The sequence below is a fragment of the Sardina pilchardus genome, chromosome 4 (assembly GCF_963854185.1).
Source record: "Sardina pilchardus chromosome 4, fSarPil1.1, whole genome shotgun sequence".
NCBI lineage: Eukaryota > Metazoa > Chordata > Actinopteri > Clupeiformes > Clupeidae > Sardina > Sardina pilchardus.
The window spans coordinates 1,096,236-1,102,235 of record NC_084997.1 but is presented as its reverse complement, the minus strand read 5'-3'; positions in this window follow the sequence as shown (position 1 = coordinate 1,102,235).

Genomic DNA, 6,000 nt, shown 5'->3' with positions numbered 1-6,000 from the left:
GACAACTGACAGCTTCAAGACCAGATTAAAGACAAGTCTATTTTCCATTGCATTTTTTAGCTGATCTAATGTTTTAATGTTTTGGTTTGTATTTTATTCCTGCATTTTTATTCCTTTGTTTGTTTTTATTCTTCTTTTATTATTATTACCATTATTATTATTACTTTTAATGTTCCACTTTGTTTCAATTTCTTTGTTATTTCATTTCACTTTTTAAATTTGTTTTTATTCCTATTATTATTATTCTTATTGCTTCTACTTATTTTTTATATTTTATTCTGCTTTTATTTTACTCATTTTGATACTTCCTTTATTTATTTTATTCATTGAAATATATGTAACCCGACTGAAAACAGCCGTCTGTTGACAATTTGATTGTATTTCCCCTTTACACCATCACAATGAGAACTCCGGAGTCAGAAATATTTATAATAGTCTTTATTACTAAATATTTCCAATAAAAGATGCAGTTCAATAAATATGTATAAAAACTAGAGAAATTGCCTGACAATATTTTCACAGTCCAGCACCAATTCAAGCCATACATCAAAGTCCAATAAAGAGTTCACGTCACGTCCGAGTCCCAAAGGCAGAGAGAGAAAGTTCACTTCTATAATCCAATTCAGTCAATGTGAGCGATTCACCCCCACGCCAGCAGGGGGAGACAGTTCGTCAAACACCGGTCGCTTCCGGGAGCTCCGCGGTCGAAGAAGCCCAGTCGAACAGCTGATAGGGTAAACACACATTCAGAACGCAGCCTGCCCAGTGCCGGCTAATTTCAAACAGCAACAGTATGGATAAGCTAAGTTACTTTCCTTTACGTGGAGGTCTAGGCGCAGCTCACAAACAATGCATCCGGTCATCGATGTTGGGTCGCTCTTCTCGGAAGGGGATGATCTGGGAATAATACACAAGCACGACCTCAGGCCAGCCGATCACACACTAAGATAACGGCGAGGCTATAAACACAGCAAGCTAGGCAAAGCAAGCAAAAGCACTTTCCTTCGTTAAGATGAATGGCGAGCGTTGTAACATCCAGTGCCGACGGCGATTCTTTTAGTCCGAGCCGGGGACGGGGACAGCTGTCGTCGGGAGATCTGCGCCGCTGTAGCCTTCAGTTATGCCATGGTCCACCCCGACAAGCATATGAGAGTCCTATTTATTGGGAGACTGATCCTTGATGGACGAATAGGATCGCAAATGTCATTGGGTTCGGAAATGAGACAATTACCCCGCATTCACACTGGGTGCTTCTCAAAGTCAAGGATTGCTCCTTCCAAGCCACTTTTTCAAGGACGTTACGTCATCAAATCTCGTCAAGCACTGTTCCAAAGTCAAGGATGCTTTCAAATTCTAGCGAGTAGGCTACTGAGTCCTTCGTTCTGAGAATTTCGGAGAATTTTGGAGGATGCATCGATGGATCCTCGGAGTGAAGAAATAACCCACAATCCTTTGCGTATGAACAATTAGAAATTTTCTGACGGTGCGGTTTAAAAAAAAAGAGAGAGAGGGAGATGGAAAGTAGATGCAAAGAAGCAGTGCGTGTTAATGTAGGCTAAATATGATTTATCAAGTGTTTTGTTAATGCCATTGTATATTTGCTCAGGCATTTATCAAGTTATTGTGCATATTCATCATAAATGCATATGTCAATGTGCATGAACAAGTTGTGATAGACTTGTTATTAATTTATCTCAGAATTTTGCCCAATACGAACTTTGTAGAAGTTTAACATTACCGTTGCTGTTGCCAATTACCGGTATAACTTTCCATTGACACTAACATAATTATGAACTACGGATTGTGATTATGTGAAGACCAAGTCGAAAGTGGAAATACTGTAGGCTACACCAAAAAGTTTATTTAGAGAAAAGTGCAGCTGCAGTTGTCGGAACTCCTGTAAAAGCAGCACAATTTCCACGGTTCTAATTAAGCGCGCAGCCGGAACCGTGCACAATTGACGTGCACTTCCACACTCGCTAGGCTGTTCCATTGCATGTGATCTTGACGGCTGGAGGGGGTACTGGGAAGGTGTGTAGCCTTGTCTCTCTAGCACTCGACTTGAAAGAAAGCATTCTATCAAGGACGAGCTCTTGACTTTGAGAAATACCCACTGTCTCCGTCCGTCAACGGATCACGGAGGTTGGATCTGCCCGTGTATTTGCATACACGTGATCTGATTGGCTGACGGATCCGTCGCTGCCTGAAAAGTTGAACATTTCTCAACTTTCTTGACGGAGGCAACGGAGCTGAAGCGACGGACGGACCCACAATGCATTTTGAGTCCGCCCCATGCAAAGTGAATGAGATCCGTTGACGGACGGAGACAGTGTGAATGCGGGGTTACGGCGCAGTCACACGCTTGCGTCCGCCAACGTTCGTCCGTTGTTTTCCCATTCACTTTACATTGGCTGGACTTCATTTCATGCCGCACTGAATTGTGGGTCCGATGCGTTGCCTGAGATACGTTGCCTCCGCTAAAAAGTTGAGAAATGTTCAACTTTTGACGGATCGCGCAAGCGCCAGCCAATGAAATTCCGTGTATGCAAATTTTCTTACACTGACAAACCAATCAGTTCGCGTTTATGGAAATGTGACAAAATGAGGCATACGTTGGCGGACGCAAGCGTCTGACTGCACGGTTACCCCCGCATTCACACGTCCCTCACGGACGGAGACAGTGTGAATGCGGGGTTACCCCGCATTCACACTGTCTCCGTCCGTCAACGGATCTCATTCACTTTGCATGGGGCGGACTCGAAATGCATTGTGGGTCCGTCCGTCGCTTCAGCTCCGTTGCCTCCGTCAAGAAAGTTGAGAAATGTTCAACTTTTCAGGCAGCGACGGATCCGTCAGCCAATCAGATCACGTGTATGCAAATACACATACGGCAGATCCAACCTCCATGATCCGTTGACGGACGGAGACAGTGTGAATGCGGGGTTAGCAGCAGGTGCCTTAGATGATACGTCCGTGACCAGGTAACCACAGCACACAATCGTGAGAACACCAAAATAAACGGATATACATTGTTTACACACTTCATATACACAGCAACCAAATCCACCCAAGAGCACATTGATTACACAACAACATTGCACACGTGAGATCATATCATCAATGTCCTACTACAGCCTGTGACATATATAATTAGTTTTTTTGTTGTAACTGATGATGTGAAGCACATTGAACTGCCTTGGTAAGAAATGCGCTATATAAATAAAATTGCCTTGCCTTGCCTTGCCTTACTAGACATTACATTTGTAAGTCATAGTAAGTCACCAATTATTACCTTATTCTGCAAGACCTTATCTTACCCTTTATGTTCCCTATTCTAAAGTTGGGTCTTTGCTCACATTTAATTCACAATTAATTTGGCACTTATTAATCCACATGTAAATACTACTGTGTCATGTTAAAGGATACATCTGGTGTAATTCCAAATTTGAAACTTTAGTTTACGGAACACATGGAGGTTAAGAAGTGGCAAATTAATTGTGAATTATGTGAACAAAGACCCAACTTTAGAATAGGGAACATATTCGGCATTACAAAGCTTTCTTATGAGTTTGTACACTATTAGCACTTGTGGTTTAGTGTTTACTTCCATTTGAATAGGCCATCTTTGATTATTGAAAACTGTTCTTGTGGTACTACCACCTTAGCATCATGAGCCATGCATATGTAGGTCATAATTCATATGCAACAACGTACTTAATAACTATGAATAAGGGGTAATTAGGTATGAAGGGTCAAAGTAACAATAATTAAATATAAAGTAAATTACAAAGTAAAATGTCATGTAAGTCATATCACCAAGTATCAAATTTAAATCTATCAACGATTATTAAATGTAATCTAACTTAAAGTTTAAATCAATGTCATTTGAATTTTGAATTACATTAAACTTTAAATCAATTGAATAAGAAGTTGAATTAATTTGAAGTCATACATCACATTTACATTTCCCTGTTGTTCTCATTTTGAATGAGACTTAAAATTTCAGCCTCATGCAATTCCGTGCGCCACCATTTAATTCGAACGCCTTTACTTCAGACTTTGGACTTTGGTACTTCGGTTGTACTGTCACCTGTCAATCATGCTATGTCCCCCGTCCCCCGCCCATCCACTGAATCTGAGTTGATTTATCAGGTCTTTTGTAAGACTCACACTCACTCCGGGCGAAATTATCACCACGTTGTACACTGTACACAGAGGTGGGAGTAACAAAAAAAAAAAGTCAATGGCGGTGGCTCCGGGGGTCGTAACTGGAAATATTAAATGTGAATAAAGGTTTCTTGACCACTTTTAATGGCTTATTTTGATACGGTTTATTGTTTATATGCTAAACAAATGTGTTCAGGACACACTATCATTGAAGGTTAGCTTGTTAGCTTGTTGACCCATTATAACCAATTGAAAACACATAGCAAGCTAGCTATGTGTTTTCAAGATAGTTATAGATAGTTATAGCACGCTGATATGAACTGTGGTGTTTCTGTAGATTATGAATTGTTGTCAACATGAAAACATTCAAACGGATTTTTGTGTGTATGCCACTTGAACATACTTGGGCTAAATAAACCCCTGAATGTAATCTGAAGCACTGGACTGTCTAGCTAACTAAACACTAAGCTAACCACTAACCACTAAGCTAACCTGTTGACCACTGAGCCGAAACGCTAGGTGTGTGACAACTGGACAACACCCCCTGGGTGAAATTTTAGCAGGCGTATTTCGCGCAAAGACAGTAGAAGATCTCGCATGGTGACATGCTCTGTGGAAACCCAGCGTCAGACGAAGGACGAAGGCTCTGGTGATGGTGATGAAGTGGGGGAAACTATTACCAGAGCCCGTCTACGGAGAGCCTTGCCACTCGCTATTAAGTCCCATTGTAACGACTTTTGGTTGCAGTTCCACCAAAATTCCACTGGGGGCGGTCGCCTGAGTGCAGAATGAATGGGAGCCTATGGAGCTAGACGGCTAAAGTTGGCTCTTTCACCTCGTTGAGAGATCTCAGATTTGATTGTAGTTTTTGCAAGTTCAACATAGGTTATAGGTCAAAAGTTGAATGAACGAGTACTTATGTCCTTCCGATTTCTTACAGGTTGAGTTGTTGTTGCCCATACCACGCTAGCATTCTGCTAATGAAGCTTGAGTGTATGACGTCATTTACATTTTAAAAGACGTTTTAAAGCAAACAAGTGACTCTAAAAAATCAAACACCACGCAATACGTAATTTCTTTGCATCCCCTTTCGAAAACAACATTCAAATTCATTGACAAAAAATTATATTTTGAGAAAAGCGGATTTTGAGGGGTATTGCTCCATAGACCGCCATGCATTCTGCACTCCAAATGTAGCGCCTCTAATGGAACCAGCGTGGAACTGCAACCATTTCAAAACCGGAAGTATAACGACAGTGGCAGTTCTCCCCTTATTAGACATTCTCTGCTATTACTAAAGAACTGATAAATCGACTCAGATTCAGTGGATGGGCGGGGGGCGGGGGACATAGCATGATTGACAGGTGACAGTACAACCGAAGTACCAAAGTCCAAAGTCTGAAGTAAAGGCGTTCGAATTAAATGGTGGCGCACGGAATTGCATGAGGCTGAAATTTTAAGTCTCATTCAAAATGACAACAACAGGGAAATGTAAATGTGATGTATGACTTCAAATTAATTCAACTTCTTATTCAATTGATTTAAAGTTAAATGTAATTCAAAATTCAAATGACATTGATTTAAACTTTAAATTAGATTACATTTAATAATCGTTGATAGATTTTAATTTGATACTTGGTGATATGACTTACATGACATTTTACTTTGTAATTTACTTTATATTTAATTATTGTTACTTTGACCCTTCATAATTAGGAGCTTACAGGAAATTCTTAATTAAGGGTCTAGTAAGGGTAGAATAAGGTCTTGCAGAATAAGGTATTATGTGACTAACAAATGGCTAGTATGTTACTAAATGTTAGTAAGCAGCTA